Genomic DNA, 16,890 nt, shown 5'->3' with positions numbered 1-16,890 from the left:
CAGTACTTGCAGGTGTCTGATCCCTCATTGGCGTTTGAACGCCAAGATTGGGTGCTGGATGGGCGTTTAACGCCAGCTTCCCACCCTTTTCTGGCGTTTGAAGGCCAGAACTGGGCAGGGAATGGGCGTTTAACGCCAACTTTTCTCCCTTTTCTGGCATTTGAACCACAAAAGTGGGCATCCACTGGGCGTTTAACACCAATCTTTCACCCTTTTCTGGCGTTTGAACACCAGAATTATTCCTCTCTGGGATCTTGCTATCCTCAGAGGGATTTTGGATAGTGGTTTGGTCATCCTCTGTCAGTTGTTCCTTTCTTGGCTTTCTGCTACTTTGAGCTGATTTATTCAATGTCTTCCCGCTCCTTAATTGGACAGCTTGGCATTCTTCTGTTATCTGTTTAGATAGCTGTTGTCTTGTCTGATTCAATTGTGCTTCCATATTCTTGTTAGCATTTTTAGTGTCTTGGAGCATCTCTTTAAATTCTGCTAATTGTTTTGTCATAAGGAGTAATTGTTGATTAAGCTCAATAATCTGTTCTTGAGGATTAGGGTCAATTGTTACTGCCCTAGCTTCTTCCTTTATGGAGGACTCACTGCTAGAGTACAAGTGTTGATTCCTAGCAACTGTATCTATAAGTTCTTGAGCCTCTTCAATTGTCTTTCTCATGTGTATGGATCCACCAGCTGAGTAGTCTAGAGACATTTGAGCTCTTTCTGTAAGCCCATAATAGAAGATGTCTAACTGTACCCACTCTGAAAACATTTTAGAGGAGCATTTCCTTAGCATCCCTCTGTACCTCTCCCAGGCATTATAAAGGGATTCATTATCCTCTTGTCTAAAGCCTTGGATGTCCAGCCTTAGCTGTGTCATCCTTTTTGGAGGGTAAAATTGATTCAGGAATTTGTCTGATAACTGTCTCTATATTTTTATGCTTGCTATGGGTTAGTTATTTAACCACCTCTTAGCTTGATCTTTTATAGCAAATAGAAACAGTAATAATCTGTAGACATCCTGATCTACTTCTTTATCATGTACTGTGTCAGCAATTTGTAAGAACTGTGCCAGAAACTCAGTAGGTTCTTCCTGTGGAAGACCAGAATACTGGCAATTTTGTTGCATCATGATAATGAGCTGAGGATTTAGCTCAAAACTGCTTGCTTTGATGGGAGGTATATAGATGCTACTCACATATGCAGCTGTAATGGGGTTAGCATATGACCCTAGAGTCCTTCTGGACTGTTCATTTCCACTTATGTCCATGATGGAGAAAAGGAAATTGATATGAATTGCAAATAAATTATATTTTTAATTAAATTTTTTTTATTAAAAGTAACCGAAAAAAATAAAATAAAAGTTTTCGAAAATTAAGAAAAAAGTAAAAAAAAGATAAATAAATAATTTGAATGCTAAAAAGGCTAATTAATTTAAAAAGATTTGAAAAATTCTGGATATGATTTTCGAAAATTAGAAGAAGATGGAATAAAAGCAAATTGAAAACTAAATTAATTAATTAATTAAAAAGATTTTGGAATTAGCAATAAAAAAGATATGATTGAAAATTATTTTAAAAAAGATATGATTGAGAAGATATGATTGCAATTTAATAAAAAAAGATATGATTAAAGAAATTAAAAAGATTTTATTTTTGAAAAAGATTTGAAAAGATCAATTTTTGAAATTAGAATTTTGAATTGACTAAAAAAAGATATGATTTTGAAAATCTTTGACTACTTTAATGCAAAATTTCGAAATTTATGAATAAAATGAGGAAAAGATATTTTTTTATTTTTGAATTTTAATGAGGAAAGAGAAAAACAACAAAATGACACTAAACTTAGAAATTTTAGATCAAAACAAAGAGAACAAACAAGAAAACTTTGAATGTCAAGATGAACACCAACAATACTTTGAAGATCAAGATGAACACCAAGAACAAATTTTTGAAAAATTTTTAAGTAAATAAAAGCACAAAAATACCAAACTTAAAATTTTTAGAAAATCAAACACAAATTTTCGAAAATTTAAAGGAAAACACAAAGAAAACACCAAACTTAGAATTTTTAAAGATTAAGAAAGAACTAGGAACATGCAAATTCGAAAAATTAAAAGAAAATAAAAGCATGCAATTGACACCAAACTTAAAATATGAAACTAAACTTAAATAAAAGACTCTAAACCAACAAAAATAAATTATTCCTAATCTAAGCAACAAGATAAACCGTCAGTTGTCCAAACTCGAACAATCCTCGGCAACGGCGCCAAAAACTTGGTGCACGAAATTACAATCACACTTTTGCAACTCCGCACAACTAGCCAGCAAGTGCACTGGGTCGTCCAAGTAATACTTTACGTGAGTAAGGGTCGATCCCACGGAAATTGTCGGCTTGAAGCAAGCTATGGTTATCTTGTAACTCTTAGTCAGGATATCAATAATTCTCATATTTAATTGTAAAAAGTAAAAGAACATGAATAAATACTTGTTATGCAGTAATGAAGAACAGATTGAGGTTTTGGAGATGCTCTGTCCCCTGAATCTCTGCTTTCCTACTATCTTCTTTTTCACACACGCAAGGCTCCTTCCATGGCAAGCTTTATGTTGGGCATCACTGTTGTCAATGGCTACTTCCCGTCCTCTCAGTGAAAATATTCCAAATGCGCTGTCACCGCTCGGCTAATCATCTGTCGGTTCTCGATCATGCTGGAACAGGATCCATTGATCCTTTTGCGTCTGTCACACGCCCAACACTCGCGAGTTTGAAGCTCGTCACAGTCATCCCTTCCCAGATCCTACTCGGAATACCACAGACAAGGTTTAGACTTTCCGGACCTCAGGAATGGCTGCCAATAATTCTAGCCTATACCACGAAGGTTCTAATCCTAGATTAGAAACCCAAGAGATACACATTCAAGCTTGATTGCATGTAGAACGGAAGTGATTGTCAGGCACACGTTCATAGGTGAGAATGATGATGATTGTCACAGATCATCACATTCATCAGGTTGAAGTGCGAATGAATATCTTAGAATAGAAGCAAGCGTGATGGAATGGAAAACAGTAGTAATTGCATTAATTCATAGAAACACAGCAGAGCTCCTCACCCCCAACAATGGGGTTTAGAGACTCATGCCGTAGAAGATACAATATGAAATGTGTAGAGTGTCATGAGGTACAAGATGAATTACTAAAAGTAGTTTTATAGTAAACTAGTGACCTAGGGTTACAGAAAATGAGTAAGCTAGGGTGTTTAGTGTAAAAATCCACTTCCAGGGCCCACTTGGTGTGTGATTGGGTTGAGCATTGAAGCTTTCACGTGTAGAGACTTTTCTTGGAGTTAAACGCCAGTTTTTGTACCAGTTTGGGCGTTTAACTCTAGCTTTTATGCCAATTTTGGCGTTAAACGCCAGAATTCTTAAGCTGCTTGGATCGCCAATTTTGGCCATTAAATCTTGGGCAAAGTATGGACTATTATATATTTCTGGAAAGCCTAGGATGTCGACTTTCCAACGCAATTGAGAGCGCACCAATTGGGCTTCTGTAGCTCCAGAAAATCCACTTCGAGTGCAGGGAGGTCAAAATCCAACAACATCCGCAGTCCTTTTTCAGCCTCTGAATCAAATTTTTGCTCAGGTCCCTCAATTTCAGCCAGAAAGTACCTTAAATCACAGAAAAATACACAAACTCATAGTAAAGTCCAGAAAAGTGAATTTTAAATAAAAACTAATAAAAATATAATAAAAACTAACTAAAATCTACTGAAAACATACTAAAATTAATGCCAAAAAGCGTATAAATTATCCGCTCATCAGAGCCTCGAAAGGGGAATCACTTGCATTAGAATTAGAGCTCTATCCTTCACAATTCTCTGAACTAACACCATTCGGGAGGAATGAGGTTTTGAGAGTTGTGTGGCTTATGGATGAGAGAATGTGCTCTAACTCTTCTCATGACAATTAGATCAAGGAATTGGCAAAATTGATTGTGATTAGAGAGATTGGATTGCCAAGGAATTGAGATCCAATCAATTTCAATCTGCCATAGATCCACTCATATGATTGAGAAAGGAGTTGAGACCCATTTGATTCATGAAGGATTATGATATCTCCAATCCTTGATGAAATATTTTCTTTGATTTTTTTCAATTTAGATCTCTCTGATTTCACTTCAATTTAAATTGTTCATTGCTGTTTTGATTCCCTGCACCCTTTCCCCTCTATAATTCATGAAATTTAAGCTTCAATGCAATTTAGATTCTACAATTTTACTTTCTTGCACTCTAAGATTCTGTCATTTACATTTCTTGCAATTTAAGATTTAGCTCTTTAAGTTTTAGTCATTTTACATTCAGCGCTTTAGATTTCTTGCACTTTATATTCTATTAATCAAATTTCACTCAATTCATCAATATTCACTTATCTAGATTAATTACCGAACTAAAATTTCTTGATCCATCAATCCATGTGCGATCGACCTCACTCTAGTGAGTTTTACTGCTTGATGTGACCTAGTATACTTGCCGGTTAGTTTGTGCAGAATTCAATTTTTCGTTATCAAGTTTTTGGCGCCGTTGTTGGGGATTGATTTAGATTGACAATGATTAAGTAGGTGATCATCTAGATCAAGTATTTTTATTTGTTTTTATTAAGCCTATTAACTATTTGAGATTTTATTTCTGCTAACTGCAACTTCACTCTAGCAATAGAGTGTTCTACTTTTGTTTTTCCTTTCTTTTGGTTTGTTTGTGTTGTATGCCAGGAGGAAGAAGAGGTGCATCCACCTTTTTTTATTCTGAACCAGAGAGAACCTTCTTGAGATTGAGAAGAGAAGCAAGAGGGAAGGGAGTGATTGGAGAAGAAGAGTCAGAAGAGGGAGATCAAGAGATGGAGGATAATCTCCCTAATCCACCAGAGGAGGTAACCAACAATAATGGCCCACCTCCAAGGAGAGTTCTAGCCTCTTACACCTTCCCCAACCCAAAAAACTGTGGGAGCAGTATACTCACTCCTAATGCTCATGCAAATAACTTTGAGTTGAAGCCTCAACTTATCACCTTGGTGCAAAATAATTGTTCTTATGGAGGGGTCCTCTTGAAGACCTAAATCAACACTTATCTGTCTTCCTCAAGGTATGTGAAACAGTCAAGACAAATGGTGTGCATCCGGATATCTACAAGTTACTGCTATTTCCATTCTCTTTGAGGGATAAGGCATCTCAATGGCTGGAGACATTTCCCAAAGAAAGCATCAATAATTGGGATGATTTGGTGAGCAAATTTCTAGCTAAGCTCTACCCACCTCAGAGAATTGAAGACAGAAGTACAGACTTTCACTCAAATGGATGGAGAACCACTTTATGAGACATGGGAGAGATACAAAGCCCTGATTAGGAAATGTCCACCTAAAATGTTTAGTGAGTGGGACAAACTTTAAAATTTCTATGAGGGCTTGACTCTAAAAGCTCAAGAGGCCCTGGACTACTCTGCAGGAGGTTTACTACAGCTAATGAAGACAGCTGAAGAAGCTCAGAATCTCATAGACATTGTGACCAACAATCAATACTTTTATGCTCATCAAAGGCAATGCCAACCAGCTCTAAAGAAAGGTGTATTAGAGCTTGAAGGTGTGGACACTATCTTGGCACGAAACAAATTGATGCACCAGCAAATCCAACAACAAATGGACATGATGGCAAACAGAATTGATAGACTTCAAGTGGCTGCAGTAAACACAGCAAGTCAACCTTCAAATGGATGGGGCCAAGGTGAAGAAGTTTTCGAGAAATGCAACAATGTGCAACAACTAGAGCAAGTTTAGTACATGCATAACACCTCAAGTTCTTCTCAAAATGACTTCCATGGTGAGACTTACAATTCATCATAGAGGAACCATCCTAACTTGAGGTGGGGTGATAATCAAAATTCATGGTAGAGAAACCACAATTCCAACAACTCTCGCAACACAAACAACCAAAATCACTCATCCAATAACACTAACCAATACAAAAAATCACAAAACTCATATCAGCAACCCCACAACAATTCACAAGTCCACCAAAATAACTTCTCCACACCACCATTCAAGTCACAAAACACCCACCTCAACATCCCAAATAACTTCCAACAACAACAATCATACCCCAACATACCACCCATTGACCATCAGGAAACCAGGATTTCAAATCTTGAAGCAATCTTACAAGCCCTTACCCAAACCACACAAGCACTTTCTCAGACTACACAAAATTTAGCCAAAGGGCAAGAGAGCCTAGCCAAAAGACAAGAGCGACAAGAGGCCACAATGAGGAATCTTGAAAGACAAGTGAAGAAATTGGCCAGACAAGCTGAACGGCCAACTAATGTTTTCCCAAGTGACACAATCCCTAATCCAAGGGAGGAATGTAAAGCTGTGCAGCTAAGGAATGGAAAAACTGTGGGGAATGACAAAGGTGCTGACAAGAAACAAGCAGAAGAGGACAAGAATGATCAAGAAAGTTCCAAGAAGGAGGAGGAATCACAAACTTCAAAGAAGGGAAAGCAAGCCTTGGAAGAGCAATCACAAGAGAAGAAAAAGGAGGTGAATCCATATATTCCTCTTCTACCATACCCTCAGAGATTGAAAAAGGAGGTCAAAGACCAGCAATTTCCCAAGTTCTTAGAGGTTTTCAAGAAGGTAGAAATTAACCTCCCACTTGCTGAAGCTTTGGAGCAAATGCCATTGTATACAAAATTTCTCAAGGAACTCATCAATAAGAAGAGAAGCTGGAATGAAAAAGAAATTGTGATCTTGACCCAAGAGTGCAGTGCAGTGATTCAAAGAGGCATTCCACCAAAACTCAAAGATCCAGGGAGTTTCATCATATCATGCACCATAGGCAACATAACATTGGAAAGAGCTCTCTATGATGTAGGTGCTAGAATCAATTTGATGCCTCTCTCAATGATGAAAAAGATTGCAATAGAAGAAGTTAAACCCACCAGAATGTCACTTCAAATGGCAGATAGATCACTCAAGATACCTAATGGAGTTGTAGAAAATTTATTGGTGAAGGTTGGAGAATTCATCTTCTCTGCTGATTTTGTCATTTTAGACATGGAAGGAGAGGGACACAACTCAATTATCTTAGGGTAACCCTTCTTAGCCACAGCAAGGGCTATCATTGATGTAGAAAAAGGTGAAATGATTCCCAGGGTGCACAATGAACAAATGATCATCAATATGTTTAAAGCAATGCAATATCCCTCTGAGAAAGAAAAGCATATGAGAGTGGAAATGATAGAAGATTTGGTTGAAGAAGCACTTGAAGCAGACCAATATGAAGACCATGAGAGGGAAGCTCAAGACATACAAGAGGAAGATTCATAGGAGGCACAAGCACTGGAAGGTTCAAGTGAAATTAAGGAGTAAGGGACACCAAAGCAAGAATTGAAACCTCTCCCTCTTTATCTCAAATATGCATTTCTTGATGGAGAGGATAACCTTCCAGTAATCATAAATTCATCCTTGAGCAGGCAAGATGAAGCCAAATTGATTGGGGTGTTGAAAACTCACAAGACAGCATTAGGGTGGACAATTGATGACATCAAGCGTATAAGTCCTACAATCTACATGCACAAGATTCTGCTGGAAGAAGACTCAAGACCAGTGGTACAACCTCAAAGGAGGATTAACTCAACCATGAAGGAAGTGGTTCAGAATAAAGTGATGAAGTTATGGAATGCTGGAATCATATACCCAATTTCTGATAGCTCTTAGGTGAGCCCAGTGCAAGTGGTACCAAAGAAAGAAGGCATGATTGTCATCTTTCATGAGAAGAATGAACTCATCCCTACAAGGATAGTGACAGGGTGGAGGATGTGTATTGACTATAGAAGGTTGAATGATGCTACGAGGAAGGACCACTTCCCTCTTCCCTTTATTGATCAGATGTTAGAAAGATTAGCTGACCATGCTTATTACTGCTTCTTGGATGGGTACTCTGGATGCAATCAGATAGTGGTGGATCCCAAGGATCAAGAAAAGACCTCATTCACCTGTCTATTTGGAGTCTTTGCCTACAGAAGAATGTCTTTTGGGCTGTGCAATGCCCTTGCTACCTTTCAAAGGTGTATGCTCTCCATATTTTCTAACATGGTAGAAAAATGTTTAAAGGTTTTTATGGATGATTTTTCTGTCTTTTGTAATTCTTTTGACACTTGTCTGCATCATCTAACCCTTGTCTTGAAAAGATGCCAAGAAACAAATTTAGTTTTGAATTGGGAAAAATGTCATTTCATGGTACCAGAAGGTATTGTTCTGGGGAATAAGGTTTCAAGCAAGGGTATAGAAGTTGACAGAGCTAAGATAGAGGTCATAGACTTCATGGGACCGTTTCCCCCATCATATTCCTTCAAATACATATTGGTAGCAGTGGAATATGTCTCCAAATGGGTAGATGATAAACTCTGATTTTGTGATTTATCTTGTACTTATTTTGGAAGCTTTTATCAATTTTTCTCACATTTATTCAATAAAATAGCATGGTTTTGTAATTCTCCCTTGATTTGTGCTTAAGTGTGAAAACATGCTTTTTAGGCCTTAAAATTAGTGATTTTAATTCACTTTAATTCCATTCGATGCCTTGATATGTTTTTTGAGTGATTTCAGGTTCATAAGGCAAGTATTAGATGGAAGAAGTGAAGAGAAAAGCATGCAAAGTGGGAGAACTCATGAAATGAAGAAACCGTAAAGCTGTCAAGCCCGACCTCTTCGCACTCAATCGACCATAACTTGAGCTACAGAGGTCCAAATAAGGTGGTTCTAGTTGCGTTGGAAAGCTAACATCCGGGGCTTCAAAATGATATAAAATTTGCCATATTTTGCTTCGCGTTTAGGGGTGCGCACGCGCATTGTACGTGTGCGCGCCGATGCTGCTCGTGGCCCACTAAAGATGAAATCGCTGGGGGCAATTTCTGAAGCACTTTGGGCCCAACCCAACTCATTTCTGATGCTATTTCATGATGAATTCAAGCTTGGGCAAGGGGGGAGCACTTAGTTGTAGTTTTTGCATCATGTAGGTTAGTTTCTAGAGAGAGAAGCTCCCTCTTCTCTCTAGAATTAGGGTTCCTAGGGTATTTGCATCATAGATCCATATTTAATTCTTGATTTCATCTTGTTTCCTTTACAATTTCTTGTTTCTACTACTCTATTCTTCTTAGTTCTCTTGTCAATTTTACCTCTATGTCTCTTTTATGTTTATGAACAATCATGTTGGATCTTATTTACATTTGATGAAATTTAATGTTGATGTTTCTTTTGTTGATGATTTGAGTTGTTGATTTACTTTTCTTGCAATTGGTAGTTGGTAGATTTATATTTCTTGCTCATTTACTATGCTTTCCTTTTGTACCCACCAATTGTTTGACAAAATACTTGGTTGGGCTTTGGAGTAGACTTTGAGCATTCTTGGATTGGAAAGAGTAATTAGGTAATCTTGAGTCATAGAAACCCAACTCATATTGGTGATCTAGAGTTGTTAGCTAATATTGTTTCCATTAACTCTAATCTCTTGCTGATTCACTTAGTGGGTTGATTAGGACCTTTGGATTGAGATTAGCTAGTCTTCTTAGACTTTCTTCAAGTGTGAAGATAATATGATACCTTCTTCTATCTTCGGGGATGACGTAATGAGATAGATTCTTGTTATTATTGTGATATGATTGATTAGTCTTGTTTGAAATTCTCCCTATGTGAAGATAACATGATACCTTCTTCCATTTGTTGGAGTTGACTAAATAAGATGAATTAATCATTGTATGACTAGGATAGAAAACCTACATTCTCAATCTTTGCCATGAATGCCTCTCTTTATTACTTGCTTTCTCTAGCTACTTGCTTGATTCACTCTTCTTGTCATTTAAATTCCTGCCCCTTTATTTTTCTTGCCAACTTAAAATCAAACCCCTTGTCCTTCATAGCCAATAATTGACCATTTCATTGCAATTCCTTGTGAGATGACCCGGAGTCTAAATACTTCGGTTAATTCTTATTGGGGTTTGTACTTGTGACAAAACCAAAAATTTAATTTGATGTGAGAGTTGTTTGTTGGTTTGGAGCTATGCTTACAACGAAGTTCTAATTTCTATAGGAGAAATTCTAGACCGACAATAATTTTCGCTTACCAAATTAATTCTCCCCACACTTAAACTAAGCATGTCTTCATGCTAAGAATAAAGAAGGACAAGAAAAGGATTTTGAACATTTATTCAATGCAGTAAAGGCCATAGCAACAACTATCTGTGATGCACCAATTGTTCTTTAATTTCTTAAGAGACACATCTTCACCAGATATGGGGTGCCTAAAGGCCTTATTAGTGATGGTGGCAGCCACTTTTGTAACAGACAAATGAAAAAGCTGCTCCACAAATATTGAGTAATTCATAAAGTGGCCACACCATACCAACTATTTTTGTCTTTGTTTCAAAAGTAGAGTTGATATTTTTTTTATCTTACAGGAAAACTAAAAAGAAGATATGAAGGAAGCAATGAGGGAATCTGAGCATCGTGGAGTCACATGGACAAGGGAAGAAACCGGACAGCATAAGGAATCACATGGCTTGGAGCTTTGTGCCTAGGGAAGAGCACCTTGACATGCATTGGCAAGAATAATGGTATTCCTCATGCAATGACCGAACCCTCTCATAAATGCCACCACAACCAAGCTCAATCCTTATCTTCATTCCACTTACTCATATGAGCCATCCATCTTCATCATACTCACTCAATCCTTACCCTCCATTTCAAAACAGCCGAACCATCAACCATTTTGTCCTGCTTCAATAACTCATTCCCTTACTTTAAAATTGGCAAGCAACGCCTCCTTTTGCTTACATACCTTTGCCTTATTCATATAATCTTCTCAGACATCCCACATCCTTGTTCTTCCAAACCAAGAAATTGTACCCATAAAAGTTCCACTCCCTCTCTTCTTAAACCTTGCTCTGTCCAAGATTTTTCTTCTCAGTCTTACCCCATATACTTCACTTTGCCCCCTATCTTCTTAGCATTGATCATCATTTTTCTCGTGCTTGAGGACAAGTACCATTCAAGTTTGGTGTTGGAAGATTCGGCCTTCTTCTCCATTCAATGGCCTCACCAAGTTCCAAAAGAAAAAAAGGGAAGCAACTGGCTGAACCACCCACCTATGATAAAAAGAGATTTAAATCTCAATTCCATGAGCTCCAATATCATGGGTGCATGGAAGAGAAGGAAGTCATTCTAGAGATTGGATTTAGATTGAAGGAATGTGAATACCCTATGAGAAGATGGGAACTCCTGTGTGATCCCCATACAGAAATAAGTGCAACTATGGTACGGGAGTTCTATGCAAATATAGTAAGACAAAGCAAAACCAACCCCCATACAAAAGTTATGTGAGGGGAGTAGAGGTAGACTTCAACCCAGCAACAATCATGAGGGTTCTACAAATAAGAGCAATACCTTTTAGAGAGCCCAGTTTTGAAGAAAGAACGAATGGTGAGAATGACCCTGATGAGCTAGTGAATGATATATGTCTAGGTGGCAAAGATTGGGTGAGAGATTCAAATGGGGAGCCATGCCACTTGAAGAGGATTGATCTCCCACCTGAGGCCAAGGGTTGGTATGAAATAGTGAGAAAACAATCTCCTGATGAAGCGAATTCTTGACGGTTTAGAATTTATCCAATGGAGTCTCGTTGTAAAGTATAGTTTCCAAACTAATCAATAATCCTTTTATACAAAAATATTGATTGTCACGATTAACAATCCCCAATAAAAATTAACCGAAGTATTAAGACTCTGGGTCGTCTCACAAGAAATTGCAATGAAGTGCTCAATTATTGGCTATGAAGGGGACAAAGGGGGTTTGATTTTTGATAATTGACAAGAAAAGTAAATAGCAAGAAAGTAAATAATAAGAACTAATAAAATAAAGGTAAAGTACTCTTGGCTAGACATAGGTAATTTGAGATCACCATCCTTGTCTACATACCAAATATTGATAATTATGAGAGGCCAACCTATTAAATCTACTTCCAAAAGCCTTAAGTACGTAATATCTACTCCTATGCTTGAAGTACGTCAAATAGGCTTGATCACATCAACCTATAAGTCCCAACCTACCTACTAATTAGATTAGTAGTGGGTTGGTGTCAATGGATATCAAGTTGATCACCAAGGGTTCTCAAATTACCAAATCATTGAGACCCAATGACTCAAGTCACTCAATTCCCTTATCCTAGGCCAAGAGTAAAGAAAACTACTCAAAAACTAGTGAAAGCATTTTAACAAACACCTAGAGTGCAAGAAAATCAAACATCATAAAATGCTAAAATTAATGAAACCCATGACTACCACAAGCAAGAAATCAATAATAACAACTAAGATAAGCAATAAAAGAGCATGGAAACATAAAATTGCATTAGAGAAAATTAAGATCCATCAATGGTTCATCAACATAAAAGAGGATAAAATAAAGGAAATGACAAGTAAAACTAGAAGATAGAGGTGTAACAACAAGAAATTAAAAGGATGAACTAAATCAAAACAAGAATTATAACTTGGATCTAAGAAGAATTAACTAAAACTACCCTAAAATCTAGAGAGAGGAGAGAGCCTCTCTCTCTCTAGAATTCTAACCTAAAATATCATGAAAACTAAACTATGACTACTTGGTTCATTCCCTCCTCAATCCTTGGGTTCAATAGCATCAGAAATGAGTTGGATTGGGCCCAAAATGAGCTAGAAATCGCCCCCAATGAAGTGCAAAAAAGTAGACCCACGCAGCTCCATCGGTGCGCACGCGTACATGGTCCGTGCGCGCCCCTGAACGCGAAGCAACATATGGCGAATTTTTATCATTTCGAAACCCCAGATGTTAGCTTTCCAACGCAACTAAAACCGCCTCATTTGGATCTCTGTAGCTCAAGTTATGGTCGTTTGAGTGCCAGGAGGTCGGACTTGACAACTTTACGGTTCCTTCATTTCTTCATGAGTTCTCCCACTTTGCATGCTTTTCTCCTCACTTCTTCCATTCAATAGTTGCCTTATGAACCTGAAATCACTCAACAAACATATCAAGGCATCGAATAAAATTAAAGTGAATTAAAATCACCAAATTTAGGGCCTAAAAAGCATGTTTTCACATTTAAGCACAAATCAAGGGAGAATTACAAAACCATGCTATTTCATTGAATAAATGTGAGAAAAGTTGATAAAATCCCCCAAAATAAGCACAAGATAAACCACAAAATCGGGGTTTATCAAATCTCCCCACCCTTAAACCAAGCATGTCCTCATGCTAAGAATAAAGAAGGACAAGAAAAGGGGTATGAATATTTATTCAATGCAAATAAACTACCTGCACCTATCTATATGAATGCAACTAAGTGCAAAATGATTCTACCTGCTTGGTGATGAGCGGATAATTTATACGCTTTTTGGCATTGTTTTTACTTTTTAGTATGTTTTTAATATATTTTAGTTAGTTTTTATTATATTTTTATTAGTTTTTATTTAAAATTCACTTTTCTAGACTTTACTATGAGTTTGTGTATTTTTCTGTGATTTCAGGTATTTTCTGGCTAAAATTGAGGGACCTGAGCAAAAATCTGATTCAAAGGCTGAAAAAGGACTGCAGATGCTGTTGGATTCTGACCTCCCTGCACTCAAGGTGGATTTTCTGGAGCTACAGAAGCCCAATTGGCACACTCTTAATTGTGTTGGAAAGTAGACATCTTGAGCTTTCTAGCAATATATAATAGTCCATACTTTGTCCAAGATTTGATGGTCCAAACTGGCGTTCCAAGTCAGCTCAAGAATTCTGGCGTTTAACTCCAAAACTGGCACAAAAGCTGGAGTTAAACGCCCAAACTGGCACAAAAGCTGGCGTTTAACTCCAAGAAAAGTCTCTACACATAGAAGCGTCAATGCTCAGCCCAAGCACACACCAAGTGGGCCCGGAAGAAGATTTCTGCATTAATTACTTATTTCTGTAAACCCTAGGTTACCAGTTTTCTATAAATAGGACCTTTTGCTATTGTATTTGCATCGATCTTTGATAGGTCTTATGCTATCTTAGACACGTTTGGAGGCTGGCCATTCGGCCATGCCTAGACCTTGTTCTTATGTATTTTCAACGGTGGAGTTTCTACACACCATAGATTAAGGTGTGGAGCTCTGCTATTCTTCAAGAATTAATACAAAGTACTATTGTTTTTCTATTCAACTCAAGTCTATTTCTTCTCTAAGATATTCATTCGTTCTTCAACTTGATGGATGTGATGATCCGTGACACTCATCATCATTCTCACCTATGAACATGTGCCTGACAACCACCTCTGTTCTACTAGCAATGGCTTGAATGCGTATCTCTTGGGTTTCTAATCTAAGATTGGAACCTTCGTGGTATAAGCAAGAATTATTGGTGGCCATTCCTGAGATCCAGAACGTCTAAACCTTGTCTGTGGTATTCTGAGTAGGATCTGGGAAGGGATGACTGTGACGAGCTTCAAACTCGCGATTGTGGGGCGTGTGACAGACGCAAAAGGATCAATGGATCCTATACCGACATGATCGAGAACCGACAGATGATTAGTCGTGCGGTGACAGCGTATTTGGAATGTTTTCACTGAGAGGACGGGAAGTAGCCATTGACAACGGTGATGCCCAACATAAAGCTTGCCATGGAAAGGAGTATGAATGATTGGAAGAAGGCAATAGGAAAGTAGAGGTTCAGGAGGAACAAAGCATCTTCATACGCTTATCTGAAATTCCAACCGAAGACTTACATAAGTATCTCTATCTTTATTTTATATTTTATTCATCTTTTAATTATCAATTCTCCATCACCATCTGAATTCGCCTGACTGAGATTTACAAGGTGACCATAGCTTGCTTCAAGCCGACAGTCTCCGTGGGATCGACCCTTACTCACGTAAGATTTATTACTTGGACGACCCAGTGCACTTGCTGGTTAGTTGTGCGGAATTGTGACAAAGTGTGATTTATGTTTAAGAGCTCCAAGTCCTTTGGCGCCATTATTGATGATCACAATTTCGTGCACCACTTGGTTAAAAGTAAATCAATCCCTAAGAACACATATGCACATGTAGGGCTAAGTAGTATGATGATTCATGAATCCTACCAATTTGAATATCAAAATAAAGCACAAATAGACTTGCAAGAAGAAAGCTCATGAAAGCCGGGAACAAGTAATTGAGCATCGAACCCTCACCGGATGTGTATCTGCTCTAGTCGCTCTAGTGTATAGGGTCGATCACTCAATTCTCTTCTAATCATGCTTTCCATGATTTGTTTTTCATCTAACAATCAACAATTATTCAATGCATGCATACATTCATCATGAGGACTTGTTCATAGGTTGTAATGGGGCTAGGGTACCCAATTCCCAATATTTTCAACAAAAATAAAAATTACACTTTTACCTCAACCAATGTCCCAAGTTTTCCATACCCAAATGATAAACACCCTCACTAGCCTAAGCTAATCAAAGATCCAAATTAAGAACATTTATTGTTTTTCACTTAAGGATAGTGATGTGCTATAATTAAGAACAAAAGGGATTCAATAGGCTCAAATTTGGCTAACAATGGTTGATGAAAGGTAAGCTATTTGGGTAAGTGAGCTAAATGAAATGATGGCCTCAATCATATAAATGCATGTATACATAGAACAATGGACATAAAGAATCAAACAAATCAAAGATTACAATCGTAGAAAAAGAATAATGCACACAAGAATGAAAATAAGTGGTTATAAGATGTAACCACACAATTGGGCTCAAAACTCACATGCTTGTGTCCTTAGCTCAAAAACCATGTTCCAAAATACATTCTTCAAGCAAGTTCAACAAGAAATTTTTTTTTTCAAATTGGTAGGGTGCCCTAAAACAGTTTCTTGGAAAAGAAATCATCACCCTAACCAAGTAGTCCTAACATAAAAAGAAGTGGTAAAATATGTACAAATTCTAACTAACATGCAATCTATCATGCAATGCAACAACTAATCTAACAAAGACAAAAATTAAAAATTGGTGTTGAAAAATGAAGTTGTTACCCATGGAGGTCGGTCGGACGACCTCCCCATACTTAGAAATTTGCACCGTCCTCGGTGCATGCAAAGAAAAACAAGGTGGACGGGTTGCTACAATTGATGAGCTCCTTCAAAGGGTTGTGTGGATGAACTTGTTTGTTGTCCCATTTAGAAGCTTTTCCATTCCTTTCCTTCTTAGTGGCCAACCTAAAAGGAAAAAAAAAGAAAGAAAATTAAGCCTACAACAAGGATATTAAGCAAATATAATATAGGCGGGGGCTAATACCAAATAAGAATAGGGTCCTCACTACATGTTAGCTACACATGTGAGTGAGAAAGCAATATAGGCAAAGGGCATATCAACTAATACTTGATGCAAGAGTAAAGTCAAAGCATGAAGAGAACACTCAAAAGCATCAAGTTCAAATAAGAAAGAGTTTACACAAACAATATTAGTGATAAGCATGAGAGCAATTGGTCCTATCCTAACTCAATGATAATGAGGTACAAAACAAAGAATAATGAGTTAGGAAGGACTAAAGCACTAATCTTGTGTGTGGAACAATCATTACAATTAATGCTAAACAAGTCACGAAGCACCAAAATAATCCAAGGAATTTTCAACAATTGAGTAAGAGTAATCTAACACCAATGTTAAAACAAGAAACTTAGAAAAGAAAATAAGAACAATGTATTAAAACAAAATTAAAATGCAATAAATGAAAATAAACAAATGCAATAAAAGAAAATGGAAGAAAAGAAAAATTTTTTTATTATTATTATTTTTTTATTTATTTTTTATTTATTTTTTTATTTTTTTTTTAA

Source organism: Arachis ipaensis, chromosome B05 (genome assembly GCF_000816755.2).
Source record: "Arachis ipaensis cultivar K30076 chromosome B05, Araip1.1, whole genome shotgun sequence".
NCBI lineage: Eukaryota > Viridiplantae > Streptophyta > Magnoliopsida > Fabales > Fabaceae > Arachis > Arachis ipaensis.
This window is presented reverse-complemented; position numbering follows the sequence as displayed.